The sequence below is a fragment of the Carcharhinus amblyrhynchos genome, chromosome 20, assembly GCF_965287045.1.
Source record: "Carcharhinus amblyrhynchos chromosome 20, sCarAmb.v2.hapA, whole genome shotgun sequence".
In the NCBI taxonomy this organism is placed as follows: domain Eukaryota; kingdom Metazoa; phylum Chordata; class Chondrichthyes; order Carcharhiniformes; family Carcharhinidae; genus Carcharhinus; species Carcharhinus amblyrhynchos.
This window is the reverse complement of record NC_137343.1, coordinates 2,595,007-2,612,265: the sequence shown is the minus strand read 5'-3', so window position 1 is coordinate 2,612,265 and position 17,259 is coordinate 2,595,007. Positions and strand designations below refer to the sequence as shown.

At 46.3% G+C, this 17,259-nt stretch overlaps 1 protein-coding gene across 2 annotated transcripts in view; it reads left to right on the top strand.

Moving 5' to 3' along the window:
• rimbp2b (RIMS binding protein 2b) overlaps positions 1 to 17,259 on the top strand; it is a 269,586-nt gene that overhangs the window by 115,291 nt on the left and 137,036 nt on the right. Inside the window, exon 3 of one of the 2 annotated variants that reach the window (XM_080207968.1) lies at positions 8,213 to 8,296. The exons of the other annotated variant lie outside the window; for it this stretch is intronic. The gene's annotated coding sequence lies outside the window, so the exon portion shown is untranslated. The remainder of the gene's footprint in view (positions 1 to 8,212; positions 8,297 to 17,259) is intronic. 2 annotated transcript variants of the gene reach the window in all.

Genomic DNA, 17,259 nt, shown 5'->3' with positions numbered 1-17,259 from the left:
CCCGAACTCCAGAGGCAGCTCCAGGCATTGTCCAGGTGAGAGCTGACTTGTGCTGGCCGTGTTGTTTCAGTTATCCCATGCTGCCCTGCCCAATATTCCGATAGGGACACGGGAGAATTTATCCCAGTGTCAATAACCTTTCATCAGAATCGTGAATCAAGTGGCTCGAATGTAAATTAGCCAAAGCCCCGAACCTATCAGGATAATTGAGCTTCTTTAAGCCAGGAATCATTCTCCTAATTCTCAACTTTGGAGTATTGTGAGCAGTTTTGGGCCCTGTACCTAAGGAAGGATGTGCTGGCCTTGGAAAGGGTCCAGAGGAGGTTCACAAGAATGATCCCTGGAATGAAGAGCTTGTCGCATGAGGAACGGTTGAGGACTCTGGGTCTGTACTCTTCGGAGTTTAGAAGGATGAGGGAGGATCTTATTGAAACTTACAGAATACTGCGAGGCCTGGATAGAGTGGAGAGGGTGTTTCCACTAGTGGGAAAAACTAGAACCAGAGGGCACAACCTCAGGCTAAAGGGACAATCCTTTAAAATGGAGATGAGGAGGAATTTCTTCAGCCAGAGAGTGGGGAACCTGTGGAACTCTTTACCACAGAGGAGGCCACGTCATTGAGTGTCTTTAAGACAGAGATAGATAGATTCTTGATTAATAAGGGGATCAGGGGTTATGGGGAAAAGGCAGGAGAATGGGGATGAGAAAAATATCAGCCATGATTGAATGGCAGAGCAGACTCGATGGGCCGAGTGGCCTCATTCTGTTCCTATGTCTTATGGTTTTGAATGAGACAAGGGAGGAAACAGCAGGGGCAGTGACAATAATTTTCAATTCCCCTCTGGCCACAGGAGAGGTGCTAGAGGAGTGGAGGACAATCAGTGTGGTACTATTATTCAAGAAGGGTGGAAGGGATAAACCAAGAAACTACAGGCCAATCAGACTAACCTTAGTGGTGGGAAACTATTGGGAGCAGTTCTGAGAGACAGAATTAATCTTGGAGAGGCAGGGATTAATCAAGAACAGTCAGCATGGTTTTGTAAAGGGGAGGTCGTATCTGACCACTTGATTGAAAGAGGTGACCAGATGTGTAGATGAGGACAATGCATTTGGTGGAGCCGACTTAGACTTCAGCAAGGCTTTTGATAAGGTCCCACAAGGGAGACTAATAGCAAAGGTAAAAGCCCATGGGATCCAAGGAAATTTGGCAAATTGGATCCAGAATTGGCAGTGGCAGGAAGCAGAGTGTGATGGCCCAGGGGTGGTTTTCTGACTGGAAGCCTGTGTCCAGTGGGGTCCCACAGGGATCAGTGTTGGGTGTTTGCTGTTTTGTTTTTGGAAGTGATTTGGGCTTCAATGTAGGAGGGTTGATCAGTAATTTTGCAGATGATAGAAAAATTGATGGGGTGGTAAATAGTGAGGCCCTAGATTACAGGAGGAGAGAGACGGACTGGTCCGGGGCAAATGGAATTCAATCCGGATCAGTGTGGGGTGATTCACTGGGGCAGGGAATCCATGATGAACGGCAGGACCCTGGGAAGCCCCGAGGATCAGACGGACCTTGGTGTGTTCATACACCAATCCCTTAAGGTAACAGGACAGGTGGACACAGTGGTCAGGAAGGCGTATGGTATATTTGTCTTTATTAACTGAAGCATAGAGTTTAAGAGCAGGGAGGTTTTGCTGGAATGGTATAAAATATCGCTGAGACCACAGCTCGAGTATTGTGTGCAGTTCTGGAATCCACATTGTCGGAGGGGTGTGATAGCACTGGGAAGGGCGCAGAGGAGATTTACCAGGGTGTAGCCTGGGCTGGAGAGTTTTAGTTATGATGGGAGATTGGATAGACGGGGGCTGTTTTCCTCGGAGCAGAGGAGACTGAGGGGTGGGGGGACATGATTGAGATGTATAAAATTATGAGAGGCACAGATCGAGTAGACAGAAAGAACCATTTCCCCTTGCTGTGGGGGTTTAAGATGAGGGGCAGGAGGTTTAGAGAGGATATGAGGAAAAGTATTTTCACTCAGAGGGTGACGGGAGTTTGGAACTCACTGTCTGATAGAGGCAGGACCCTCACAACATTTAAGAAGCGTTTAGATGTGCACTTGCGATGCCAAGGCAGACATGGCACTGGGCCAATTGCTGGAAAATGGGCTTAAAACAGTAAAGTGGCTCGTCTTTGACCAGCACAGGTGCGATGGGCCGAAAGGCCCTTTTTTGGGCTGTGGATCCTCTGACTGTATTTCCCAAAGCCACTCGAGCAGTCACTACGTGAGAGGGGGAAAGTCCTGAGTTCCAGACACTGATTAGTGACCTGTCTGATGAGTGACCTGTCTGATTAGTGACCTGTCTGATGAGTGACCTGTCTGATTAGTGACCTGTCTGATGAGTGACCTGTCTGATGAGTGACCTGTCCAATTACAAAACGGTGGACTTCCTCAATTTACTGTTTGTAAGATAGACAGTCCATCCAATTACCCAGCAGGATAACGAAGCTCATTCTCCCTACCCTCATCAATCATCTTCATCACTTCCTCAAAAAACTTGATCAATTTTCACAAAAACCTTCACAAAACCATGTTGCCTCTCACGAATACGTCCATTTATTTCCAAGCGGGAATAAATCCTGTCTCGAAGAATCCTCTCCAATTATTTCCCTATCGCTGGTGTAAGGCTCACCAGCCTGTAATTACCTGGATTATTCTTGCTACCCTTCTTAAACAAAGGGATAACATTGGCTATTCTCCAATCCCCTGGGACCTCCCCTGTGGTCAGACCTGATAGGAATTTCTACAATTATGAGGGATACAGATAGAGTGAACAGTTGGAAGCTTTTTCCCAGGGGCAGAAATGACAATTACAAGTGGACACAAGTTCAAGATAAGGGGGGAAAGGTTCAGTGGAGATGTGCAGGGGGGAGTATTTTACACAGAGGGTGGGTGGGGGCCTGGAATGCACTGCCAAGTGAGGTGGTTGACACGTTAGCGACATTTAAGACTTATCTTGACAGGCATATGAACAGACAGGGAATAGAGGGATAGAAGCAGTTAGTTGATAGGGCCTGATCCTGTGCTGTACCGTTCTTTGTTCCTCTCCCCATTAACTGAACCACCATCCCTGGACCCTTTCCAGGAAATCTCCTCTGCACCCTCTCCAAAGCCTGATACCCTTCCTAAAGCATGCTGCCCAGAACTGGAAATGTTCAGAGCTGAGGCCTGAGCATATATTCTTTTTTGATTTGATTTGATTTATTATTGTCACATATATTAGTATACAGTGAAAAGTATTGTTTCTTGCATGCTATACAGACAAAACATACCGTTCATAGAGAAGGAAAGGAGAGGGTGCAGAATGTAGTGTTACAGTCATAGCGAGGGTGTAGAGAAAGATCAACTCAACGCGAGGTAGGTCCATTCAAAAGTCTGACAACAGCAGGGAAGAAGCTGTTCTTGAGTCGGTCGGTACGGGACCTCAGACTTTTGTATCACTTTCCTGACGGAAGAAGGTGGAAGAGAGAATGTCCGGGGTGCATGGGGTCCTTAATTATGCCGGCTGCTTTTCTGAGGCAGCGGGAAGTGTGGACAGAGTCAATGGATGAAGGCTGGTTTCCGTGATGGGATTGGGCTACATTCATAAACCTTTGTAGTTCCTTGCGGTCTTGGGCAGAGCAGGAGCCCATACCAAACTGTGGTACAACCAGAGAGAATGCTTTCTATGGAGCATCTGTAAAGGTTGGTGAAAGTCGTAGCGGACATGCCAAATTTCCTTAGTCTTCTGAGAAAGTAGAGGCGTTGGTGGGGCTTTCTTAACTATAGTGTCGGCATAGGGGGAACTAGGACAGGTTGTTGGTGATCTGCACACCTAAAAACTTGCCTAATTCCTAGCCTCTGCACTCTATTTACTCTGAAGGGTGTTTTTTCGGCAACTTTCTCAATTCATCCTGTTTCTCCCAGAGGTTTGATGGCACACGCTGTCAGGTGTCTCTGTTCCTGTATCACTTTTAAAATGGTTGTTTCAGAAGTTGCCAATTACAAGATTGTAGTGGGTGTGTGGGACATTTCTGATGTAAGTGTAAAGAATGACATGAGTCAGAAAGTGTGAGCGGGTGACTGGGGTTGCGGCGGAGGGGGGGGGGGTTCCCTGACGCAGTTAGATTCACTCATTTTCTTGATGCTGCGACTTTGAAAGAACGACACAGCAATATGTTTAATGTCTAGCTGGCTGCTTTAATCCACTAACACAAGCCTCTGTCCCCTCACAGCAATACTGCCCAGTCAGTTCCTTCCATCCCTCCTGGCGTTGGTTCTTGTCTACATCCCAATACCTGTCTGAGCAATCACTTTTCCTTCAATCTCACCCCTGACCTTTCTCTCAGAGAATGACGAGGGGTCATGAACTGACCTTGATTGTTCAGATAAGCTGCAACTCCCTTTCAATTAAGGACATTTTGGGGGGATTTTCTTTGCATTGGAGCTAAAGCAGGAAGTTTGATTGGGTAACGTTGGAATGGAGATGCAGATCTTTCAGAATATAAAATGGAACAGGATGTAAATCAAGGTCAAACTGTAAGGTGGTGGGTAAATTCAGGGAGGGGTGTGGGGGGGGGGGGGGTGGGCCACAATTCAGAGCTGTGACCAGACCAAAAAAATGGACTTGAGTTATATTCCTGGCGAGGTGATGGCCCAGTGGTATAATCGCTAGCCTATTAATCCAGAAACTCAGCTAATGTTCTGGGGTTCGAATCCCCCCATGGTAAATAGTGGCATTTGAATTCGACAGAAAATATCTGGAATTAAGAATCTACTGGTGCCCATAAAACCATTGTCAATTGTCAGAGAAACCCATCTAGTTCACTAATGTCCTTTAGGGAAGGAAATCTGCTGTCCTCACCCGGTCTGGCCTACATGTGACTCCAGAACCACAGCGATGTGGTTGACTCTCAATTGCCCTCGGGTAACGAGGGATGGGCAATAAATGCTGGTCCAGCCAGCAACGCCCATGTCCCATGAATAAAGGAAAAGCCAGGTTTCTGAACACTGACTTGCAGAAGGCCATCTGACTGATATTAATGACGTACTGACGACAACTCTTCCCTACATGTCCTGGTTCCCGTTACCAAACTGGTTTCTGTTCCATTCGGTATATTTACAGGGTTGGGATTTATTTGTACTTGGGGATACTTTCCCGGGCAGTCTGAAATAAGAAGGACGGAAGAGCTTTCATCTGCAGAGGAGGTTTACTAGGCTGATACCGGAGTTGAGGGGATTGAGCTATGAGGAGAGGCTGAATAAACTAGGCTTGTACTCGTTAGAGTTTAGAAGAATGAGGGGAGATCTCATTGAGACGTATAAGATGATGAATGGGATGGATAGGATAGAGGTGGAGAGACTCTTCCCGCTCAAAAAAGACAGTAGGACTAGGGGGCACAGCCTCAAGATAAAGGGGGGGCGGTTTAGAATGGAGTTGAGGAGGAACTTCTTCACTCAAAGGGTGGTGAATCTCTGGAATTCTCTGCCCGTTAAAGTGGTGGAGGCTACCTCGCTAAATATTTTTAAGAAGCGGGTTGATGGGTTCTTGATAAGAGAGGGGATTAAGGGTTATGGGGAGAGGGCGGGAAAGTGGAACTGAGCCACAACAGATCAGCCATGATCTTATTGAATGGCGGGGCAGGCTCGAAGGGCTAGATGGCCTACTCCTGCTCCTATTTCTTATGTTCTTATGTAACACTTGCTGCATGGCAGCAACACCAACATGTACATTGTAAGAATGTCCAACCAAGTGACGAGGAACCGGAAGTCTGCACAATGAGGCTGAAGGTGGAGGGGTTTAGGGAGGGAATTCCAGAGCCTAGGGACTGAAGGCATGGCTGCCAATGGTGGAGCAATGGGAAGGGGGGGGGGAGACGGTGGGGGATGGGGGGGGTACAACACGATGGAACAGTTTGTATTTCCACTCAGTTTAATTTCAGTGAAATCAGGGGTTTGAGAGTGGAGCGAATGTCCAATGGTGATTTACTCTGTCACGTACACTAGCCCTTGTTTTTGCATTTACTTTCCAAATCCAGAAACAAAACCTTTTTCAGAAGATACAGAGCGAGCAAAGAAAAGTGAAAAGCTTGCATTTCTATCAGAACTTCCATGCCCTCCGAACATTGCAAAAATGTTTCCTGTCAGTAAAGGTAGTCCTTTTGCAAAGAAGAGCAAGGGAGTTCTCCCTGGCCAATATTTATCCCTCAACCGACATCACCAGAACACATTATAGTCATGCAGTTTGCTGAGCAAACGAGATATTTTGTCAAAGCTTTTCATCTTGCACTTGCATCTTGCACTAAAGGCAAATTGTGCAGAGGGTGTGGAGAGTCTGCAGAAGGATCTAGATAGGCTGGGCGAATGGGCCAGGAAATGGCAAATGGAATTTAATGTTGGCAAGTGTGAGGTGGTCCACTTTGGTAGGAAGAATGGTAGGAAGGACTATTACTTACGTGGCGAAAAACTGCAGCAGGCGACGGTGCAGAGGGACCTCGGGGTCCTTGTGCATGAGTCGCAAAAACCCAGCTTGCAGGTGCAGCAGGTGGTCAGGAAGGCGAATGGGATGCTGGCCTTCATAGCGAGGGGGATTGAATATAAAAGTAGGGAGGTCTTGCTGCAGCTGTATAGGGCATTGGTGAGGCCGCAGCTGGAGTACTGTGTGCAGTTTTGGGCGCCGCACCTGTGCAAAGATATTTTGGCCTTGGAGGGAGTGCAGAGGAGGTTTACTAGGCTGATACCGGAGTTGAGGGGATTGAGCTATGAGGAGAGGCTGAATAAACTAGGCTTGTACTCGTTAGAGTTTAGAAGAATGAGGGGAGATCTCATTGAGACGTATAAGATGATGAATGGGATGGATAGGATAGAGGTGGAGAGACTCTTCCCGCTCAAAAAAGACAGTAGGACTAGGGGGCACAGCCTCAAGATAAAGGGGAGGCGGTTTAGAACGGAGTTGAGGAGGAACTTCTTCACTCAAAGGGTGGTGAATCTCTGGAATTCTCTGCCCGTTGAAGTGGTGGAGGCTGCCTCGCTAAATATTTTTAAGAAGCGGGTTGATGGGTTCTTGATAAGAGAGGGGATTAAGGGTTATGGGGAGAGGGCGGGAAAGTGGAACTGAGCCACGACAGATCAGCCATGATCTTATTGAATGGCGGGGCAGGCTCGAAGGGCTGGATGGCCTACTCCTGCTCCTATTTCTTATGTTCTTATGTTCTTAATCAGGACAATCACAAGAACACCAATATCAGGGGAAGCAACAACTTTATACTGTATGAGAAGTAGGTGCTGATTGGTTGGCAATTGGTAGTTAACTGTCAATCACCATCAACTGGTGCATTCTCCATGACAACTTGCCACCATTCAGAACTTTCTTCTCATTTACTCTTCTTTCTTAACCCTTACTCCTCCAAGTGAGAGTTAACGTTTCCCTCGTCGATAATCTCCAGTAGTTTTCCTGACGTTAAGGCTGATTGGTCTGTGGTTACCAGGTTTGCCCCTTTACTCTGTTTTGAACAGGGGCATAAGATTCGTGATCTACCAGTCCTCCGGCAGCTCCTCTGAAAGGAAGGAGGATTAAAAGATTACGGTTTGAGTTTCTGCTCTCGTCACCTGAGTGTCCCTCAGCGGCCTAGGATTGTATGACTTGCTAACCTTGAGTCATCCTTTCTCTTTTTATCTTATCCAATATCTCTACACATCCCCCCTCGACTGTGACATTCCCTTCATTCTTTCTCTTCTCTGAAGACAGATGCTAGCTCTTCAGTGCCTGAAACTGACCCTCTGTTTTGCTTCTCTCTTGTTCCAAACTCGCTCTAATTGAGATGGATTTAGTTGAATCTTGGAGAGTAAAACTTGATACTTTGACCACACAGCAGTTTGTTTAATATGTTATAAATTATGCATTCACTTGAGACAGATACTCAGCCTAATTTGTTCCTTTAAAAATCAGTCTCCATCATTAGTAAAGGTCAGATGAACAATCATTACACTTCAGCAGCAAGGGGTAGGCACTCTGGAAAAGCTTTTCAAAGTCATTATCTTCATTACACGCTGTCACTGGGACATCACAGCCCTTCTCTGTCCCACACATCTGGCCTGATGTGACCTTCACTTCAGAACCTCCCAGGGCCAAGGACAGCATCAAGGGAGTGGGCGCATCACTCAGATCAGTGCCTTTCTCTTAACAGGAGACTGCATCCAACAAGAAAAGGAAGGAATGTGAGACTGTTGGTGAGGAGGTGCAGAAAAAGCAGAGGACATGCCGGATATTGGTGAGTGAAAATAATGCTGCATTCTCAACAGTGTAAGTAACTCCTGTAAGGGGAGCACATTGACCTGTCTGTCTGTAGGAAGCAGTTGGCAGTATAGTCAGCGGGCAGTGACTGCAGTCTCCCTGGTACTTGGTGACAACAGCAAGAAGTGGACCAATTTTGCAGTTATCTAGCCTCTCAAACTTGAGAAATCCAAGATGCTTAATGTTACAGCTTTATAGAACCTTAGTTAGGCTGCACTTGGAATATAATGTCCAATTCTGGTCGCCACACTAACAGAAGGATGTGGAGGCTTTGGAGAGGATACAGAAAAGATCTACCAGGATGTTGCCCCTGGTATGGAGGGCATTAGATGTGAGGAGAGGTTGGAGAAACTTGGTTTGTTCTCACTGGAACGACGGAGGTTGAGGGGAGACCTAATAAAAGTCTACAAGATTATGAGGGGCAAGGACAGAGTGGATAGTCAGAAGCTTTTTCCCAGGGTGGAAGAGTCAACTACTGGGGAGGGCACAGGTTTAAGGTGCGAGGGGCAAGGTTTAAAGGAGATGTACGAGGCAGATTTTTTACACAGAGGGTGGTGGGTGCCTGGAACTCACTGCCGGGGGAGGGAGTGGAAGCGGAAACGATAACAACTTTTAAGGGGCGTCTTGACAGATACATGAATAGGATGGGAATAGAGGGATATTGTCCCCGGAAGGGTAGGGGTTTTAGTTCAGTCGGGCAGCATGGTCGGTACAGGCTTGGAGGGGCTGAAGGGCCTGTTCCTGTGCTGGAATTTTCTTTGTTCTTTTGTGCTTTCCCCATCCAGTGAGTTGCTGTGTCTGGTGTTGTGTTGTACGGAATAAGATTTAAAATATGAGATCGGGTAACAAAGGAGGGGGGGAGTGATCTGGGCTGGCACCGCAGTGCAGTGCTGAAGGAGTGCTGCGCAGTCAGAGATGCCGTCTTTCAGTTGAGACATTAAATTGAGGTTTTTTCTCAGGTGAATGTGAAAACTGCCCTGGCCACTATCTCGGAGATCAGGGGAGTTCTCCCCAGCGTCCTGCGGCCAATGTCTGTCCTTCAGCTAAAGCACTGAAACAAGTAATCTGATCATTGCATTTTGTGGGATCTTGCTGTGCACAAGTTAACTGGTGAGCTTCCTATCTTACGCAGGAACATACATAGGGAGATACAAGTTAGGAGCAGGAGCAGGCCACTCAGCCCCTCGATCCTGCTGTGTCAGTAAGATCGAGACTGATCTGATTGTAACATCTTGTCTACCCCCCCCCAATAACTCTTCACCTCCTTGTTTATCAAGAGTCTGTCCAGCTCCACCTCCACTGCTTTCTCAGGAAGGAATTTCAGAGGCTCTGAGAGGAAATGTTTCTCCTCATTTCTGTCTCAAATGAGTGACCCTTTATTTTTAAACAGTGACACCTAGTTCGAGATTCTCCCATAGGAGGAAACATCTTTCTTCAACCTTTCCTCATTAGACAACCCTCCCATTCCTGGTATGATTCTGGTAAACCCTCTCTGAGCTGCTTCTAAAGCATTAACATCTCTCCTTAAATAAGGAGACTGATACTGTCCACAATACTCCAGATGTGCTCTCACCACTGTTCTGTGTTACTGAGGCATAACCTCCCTCCTTTTGTAATCAATTAATTCCCCTCGCAATAACCAACAACATTCTATTAGCTTTCCTAATTACTTGCTGTATCTGAGTGCTAGCCTTTTGTGATTTCTGTACTAAGACACCCAGATCCCTCTGCACCTCAGAACTCCGCAATCTCTCACCATTTAGATAATACTTTTATATCTTTCTTCCAAAGGGAACAATTTCACTTTTGCTCACATAATGTTCCATTTGCCAAATCTCTTCCTACTCACAACCTATCAATGTCCCTTTGTAACTTCCTTACATCCTCATCGCAATTTATTTTTCTACTTTTCTTTGTATCATCAGCAAATTTAGCAACCATTCTTTTGGTTGCTTCATGCAAGTCATTTGAATAAACAATGAAAAGTTGAGGTGATCCCTGTGCCACACTACCCATGCCACACTGTCATCTAGAAAATGGCCCATTTATGCCTACTCTCTGTTTCCTGTTCGCTAGCTAATCTTCAGTCTATGCCAAATGCTACCCCCACCACGAGCTTTTATTTTTCACAAAAACCTTTGATGTGATACTTTATCAAATTCCTTCTGGAAATCTAAGTACAGTACATCCACCGGTTCCCCTTTATCCATCGCACATGTGACTTCTTTAAAGAGCTCCTGTAAGTTGGTGAAATGTGACTCTCCTTTCACAAAACCATGTTGACTCTGCCTGATTCCCTGACATTTTCCCAGATCCTGCTATAACATTTCTCACAATGGCTTCTAATGTTTTCCCTTTGACAGACACTAAACTAACTGGCCTGTAGTTTCCTGCTCTCTGTATCTTTTTGAACAAAGGGATTACGTTTGGTATTTTCCAATCTAATGGAAGTTCTAATGAATCTCATCAGTTTTGGGAAATTAAAGCCGGTGCATTGACAATCTCATTGGCCGCTTCTGTCAAGCCCTCAGGGTGAAGTCCATCTGGACCCCAGGATTTGTCAGCCTGTAGAACCAACACTTTACTCAAAGATTTCCTCACCTTTTGTCCCCTTTTCCCTCTGGGTAAATTCTCACTGCAGTTTTGTGTATGTCCACCTGAGGCAAGAATAAAGGTGTCACTGTATACACACTGGCATCAACATTCTTTCCCGTTTTAGTAAGCTGATTGTAGACATGGATCGGTTTGTTATGTGAAAGAGAGGGACCAATAGCTGATATAGTCTACTGGCCGGTATCTCACATCTGAACCTGCCAGGGAGAGCGCTGGCTACTCCACTCAGCCCAGGACAGATCGGATCTAATATCAGCTTGGACAGAGCACGGGGGACCCCGAGTGAACAGTCTGCAAAAAAACTAAAATCAGGAACAGAGCGGAATAAAGTTGATTTTTTTGAGATTTGGTCTTGTTAATTGTGCCAACGCAAATCAGCATCCAGAGCCCATGGGTGGAATTTTACAGCCTCATTCACCCCAAAACCAGGAAACCCCGCCCGAGGTGAACAGACCTTTCCACGGTCTACCCCAGCCCGCTCTGATTCCCCACGGAGGGCAGAAGGGCAAAATCACCCCATGTGGGTTAGGTCAGGGGAAACACTGGCAAAAGAGAGCTTAAAACCCACAAAACTGCAAAGAGATCTGAAGATTGAGCATGGCAATCTCGAAAACAAACCTTTAGATTCTTTTTTCAAAGAACGCAGCAAGAACTCAAATCACCTACTCGTGTTCTTAGCAGAAATTTAACATCGAATGATAAAGTACAATTAGTCACTTCAGTAATCGCTTACTGTGTAGTTAAAGAGACAATGCCCCGTGGTGTCGCAGAAAGATTAATTCTCCCTGTAGCTTTTGACATGGCTCGCACAGTCCGAGGTGAGAAATCAGCTGAAATACAATCGGTGATAACACAGTGTCTCATCAAATTAGCGATGTTGCTGAGAATCCAGTGATCCAGTCTATTTCTCAGTTACGGTTAGTGGGGGATTTCTCACTAAAACTGACGTTCCTGATTTCCCAATCCCATCAGTTTATGTTCAGTGTATTTGGCACAGTGAATCTGCTGAGGATTTGCCGTGCGGTTTGACGTGACTAACCAGATGTCCGAAGATTGAATAGCGACCTGGTCGGAAAGTTCAGGCTTGACTGGGTTCATTGTTGAGGAATCACAAACGATGGGACAGCCAAGGGACTGGGAAAAACGGTAGCGTTCTCATAAGGATTAAGGAATCATTGTTTATTTACCACGGGACAGCGAGAGGAATTCTATCTTATCTTGAAGTGATGTTGAAAGGAATTGTGGAAATCCAGAGTCCGTGGTGAAAACTGATGGAAAATGTCCTTATCTCCTTATTTTCCATGATCTCCCCCTCAGACTCATTGTCTATTGGAACAAGGCTCACTTTCTTTGCCCTTTTTCCCAAATATCTATAAAAATTAGATGATCTCTTTTTACGTTTCTAGCCATCTTTCCCTCATACTCTAATGGTGACACAGTGGGTCAGCACTGCTGCCTCATAACACCAGGGACCCGGGCTTGATTCCCGGCTTAGGTCATTGTCTGTGTGGAGTCTGCACATTCTCCCCATGTCTGTGTGGGTATCCTCCAGGTGCTCTGGTTTCCTCCCACAGTCTGAATGACATGCTGATTAAGGTACATTGGCCCGAACAGATGCCGGTCTGTAGCAACTAGGAGAATTTCATAGTAACTTTTGACCCATCGCTTAACCTAATTTTCCAGTCCACTTTAGCTCGCTCGGCTTTCATGTCCTGATAATTGCCTATATTTACGTTTAAAATACTGGCCTTGGACCCATTCTTCTCTCCCTCAAACTGAGTGTAAAATTCAATCATATTATGGTCATTGCTATATAGGGGGGCTTCACTCTGAGATTATCCTGTCTCAGTGCATAGTCATGATGTGGAGATGGACTGGGGTAAACAAAGTAAGAAGCCTCACAACACCAGGTTAAAGTCCAACAGGTTTATTTGGTAGAAAAGTCACTAGCTTTTGAAGTGCTGCCCCTTCATCAGGTGAGTGGGATTTCTGTTCACAAACAGGACATATAAAGACACAAACTCAATTTACAAAATAATGGTTGGAATGTGAGTCTTTACAGGTAATCAAGTCTTAAAGGTACAGACAATGTGAGTGGAGAGAGGGTTAAGCACAGGTTAAAGAGATAGTCTCCAGACAGGACAGTTAGTGAGATTTTGCAAACCCAGGCAAGTCATGGGGGTTACAGATAGTGCGACATGAACCCAAGATCACAGTTGAGGCCGTCCTCATGTATGCGGAACTTGGCTATCAGTCTCTGCTCAGTGACTCTGCACTGTCGTGTGTCGTGAAGGCCGCCTTGGAGAATGCTTACCCGAAGGTCAGAGGCCAAATGCCCGTGACCACTGAAGTGTTCGCCAACAGGAACTCCTTGTCACAATGGATGTCTCGGTGCTCTACACCAACATCCGTCACAATGATGGCATTGCTGCAACTGCCTCAGTACTCAATGCCGACAACTGCCAGTTTCCAAATGCAATTTTACAACTCATCCGCTTCATCCTGGACCATAATGTCTTCATGTTAAACAACCAGTTCTTCATCCAGACGCACGGAACAGCCACGGGGACCAAATTCATATCTCAATAAGCCAACATCTTCATGCACAGGTTCAAACAAGACCTCTTCGCCACACAGGACCTTCAACCGATGCTATACACTAGGTACATCGATGACATTTTCTTCCTTTTGTGTCATGGTGAACAGTCACTGAAACAACTATATGACGATATCAACAAGTTCCATCCCACCATCAGACTCACCAGGGACTACTCTCCGGAATCAGTTGCATTCTTGGACACACGCATCTCCATCAAGGATGGTCACCTCAGCACCTCACTGTACCGCAAGCCCACAGACAATCTCACAATGCTCCACTTCTCCAGCTCCCACCCTAAACATGTTAAAGAAGCCATTCCCTATGGACAAGCCCTCCGTATACACAGGATCTGCTCAGATGAGGAGGATCGTGACAGACACCTCCAGACGCTGAAAGATGCCCTGAAGAACAGGATATGGCGCTCGACTCATAGATCAACAGTTCCCATGCGCCACAGCGAAAAACCGCACCGATCTCCTCAGAAGACAAACACGGGACACGGTGGACAGAGTACCCTTCGTCATCCAGTACTTCTCCGGAGCAGAGAAGCTACAACATCCTCTCTGGAGCCTTCAACATGTCATCAATGAAGATGAACATCTCGCCAGGGCCATCCCCACACCCCCACTTCTTGCCTTAAACAACCGCACAACCTCAAACAGACCATTGTCCGCAGCAAACTACCCAGCCTTCAGGAGAACAGTGACCACAACACCACACAACCCTGCCACAGCAACCTCTGCAAGACATGCCGGATCATCGATACAGATACCATCATCTCACATGAGAACACCATCCACCAGGTGCACGGTACACACTCTTGCAACTTGGCCAACATTGTCTACCTGATACGCTGCAGGAAAGGATGTCCTGAAGGATGGTACATTGGGGAGACCATGCAGACTCTACGACAACGGATGAATGAACATCGCTCGACAATCACCAGGCAAGACTGTTCCCTTCGTGTTGGCGAACACTTCAGTGGTCACGGGCATTCAGCCTCTGACCTTCGGGTAAGCATTCTCCAAGGCGGCCTTCACAACACACGACAGCGCAGAGTCGCTGAGCAGAGACTGATAGCCAAGTTCCGCACACATGAGGACGGTCTCAACAGGGATCTTGGGTTCATGTCGCACTATCTGTAACCCCCGTGACTTGCCTGGACTTGCAAAATCTCACTGACTGTCCTGTCTGGAAACAATACACATCTTCTTGACCTTGTGCTTAACGCTGTCTCCACTCACATTGTCTGTACCTTTAAGACTTGATTAGCTGTAAAGACTCACATTCCAATCATTATTTTGTAAATTGAGTTTGTGTCTTTATATACCCTGTTTGTGAATAGAACTCCCACTCACCTGATGAAGGAGCAGCGCTCCGAAAGCTAGTGGCTTTTGCTATCAAATAAACCTGTTGGACTTTAACCTATTGTGGTGAGACTTCTTACTATCAATGCACAGTACCAGCAATAACACAGGCTGGTCACAGGTTGGTTCCAGAATGTGCTGTTTGAAGAAACTATTCCTAAAACTTTGACAAAGGGTCACCTGGACTTGAAACATCAGCTCTTTTCTCTCCTTACAGATGCTGCCAGACCTGTTGAGATTTTCCAACATTTTCTCTTTTGATATCCCTGGAACTTTCTATGAATTCCTCATCCAGGCTACGTTTGCCTCTGTTGTTTCCAATCTATATGTCGTTGAAAATTCCCCATGATTATCATTACCTTCCTGACAAGCACCTGTTATCTCTTCATTTCTGCTCTGTCTTACTGTGTGGTTACAGTTAGGAGGCCTGTACATCACTCCAGCAAATGACTTCTTTCTCATCATTTTCCATCTTAACCCAAACTGCTTCTATTCCCTGGTTTCCAAAACTGAGGTTATTCCTCCCCATTGTGCTAATTCCATCATTAATTAACAAATAATAAGTGGACAAAACTAAAAGCTCTGTATCTGAATGTATTCAAACCAAAACAGAAGGAACGATATTGCGCATAGAAATAAATATATTGCAATAACGGAGACATGGGCTGGAATTTTACCACCCCGCCTATCACGGGAATCGGAGTGGGCGAGGGGCAGACCATAGAAAGGTCCGTTGACCTCGAGTGGGATTTTACGGTTTTGGGACAAACGAGGCCATAAAATCCTGCCATGGCTTCAGGGTGACAGCGATTGCGAGCTGATTATTGAAGGGTGTGTGACATTAAGGCAGGGGTTCAGTGTTTGAAAAGCATCCTCTTTACCTCCACTCTCATTGCTTGTTGGTGTTCCTTAAGCAAATCCCTTGCTTCCACGGGATTATTCCTGATTCAATCCCCTATTTTCCCAGCTTTAATTGGGATTCTCGGTGCTGAGTGAGTGCCAGAAGCAGTTTGGGAGAGATTTCCAAACTCTCTCGCTTCTACAAATAGAAAGTAATTTTCATAAACAAACTCCCAATAGACGGAGGCGATTAAATAAACAAGTGAAATCAGTGATGTTAACTGTAGGTTTTTCCACACTAAAGGGTACACGTGACCCAGTGTGGTGACTATACCAGGTGTAATTAGTCATGTTTATATCTGCCTATATTTAGCACTCTGTAATTTGGCCATTTGCAGTCGAGATTCACTGGCTTTCGGGATGTTGTCTGTACACATTTACAATTAAACCCCTCCAGCCCCGACACCCCTCCCTATCTCTGTAACCTCCTCCAGCTCCTACACCCTCCTTATTTCTGTAACCTTCTCCAGCCCCTACTCCCCTCCCTAGCCCTGTAATTTCCTCCAGCTCTACACCCCTTTCTATTTCTGTAATCTCCTCCACCCTCCACATCCCTCTCTGTCACTGTAACCTCCTCCAGCCCCTACACCCCTACAGAAGGACGGCACGGTGGGCACAGTGGTTATCACTGCTGCCTCACAGCGCCAGGGAGCCGGATTCAATTCCCGGCTTGAGTCACTGCCCGTGCGGAGGTGGCACATCCTCCCCATGCCTGTGTGGGTTTTCCCCGGGTGCTCCAGTTTCCTCCCACAGTCTGAAAGCAGTGCTGGTTAGGGTGCATTGGCCATTCTCCCTCAATGTACCCGAACAGGTGCCAGAGTGTGGTGACTAGGGGCTTTTCACAGTAACTTCTTTGCAGTGTTAATGTAACCTTAGTTGCAACACTAATAAATAAATGTTTAAACAAGCCCTCCCTATCTGGGTAAACCCCGTCCAGCTCTCCCACCCTCTGGGTTCTCTGTGCTCCTCTATTTCCATCTGTTGAGCATTCATGATTTTTATCTCCCGGGTGTCCGTGCCTTCAGCTGTTTGGAGCCCAAGCTCTGGAATTCCATTGCCCAGATTGTAGCCAGCAATTCTGTCATCTCCAGCTCTGTGCTAGAAATGTCTTTCTTGATCTCAGTCTTGTTAAGCTCCTTGGGCAGTTTGTTAAATTCACTGTATAAATGGACATTGCTGCTGTTCCAGTGTGTGTACAGTTGTCTGGCCACATGACTTGTTGTCCACACAATTAGCCCCCATTAGGTAGGTGCGGACACTGCCTTGTCCGTGACTGTTAAAGTGGCCGGTTTGTGCTATGCCAGCCTGCCTCCAGCCTGCGACTGAGGCTAAAACATGTCGGGTTTGGGTAGTAAATGCAAAGACTGCCTGATCACATTCGCACACAGCGCTCCCACATCAAAGCCGGATTAAATTACACACAGCAGACACTTCATGTGACTGCATCAATCGCTCTTTTTG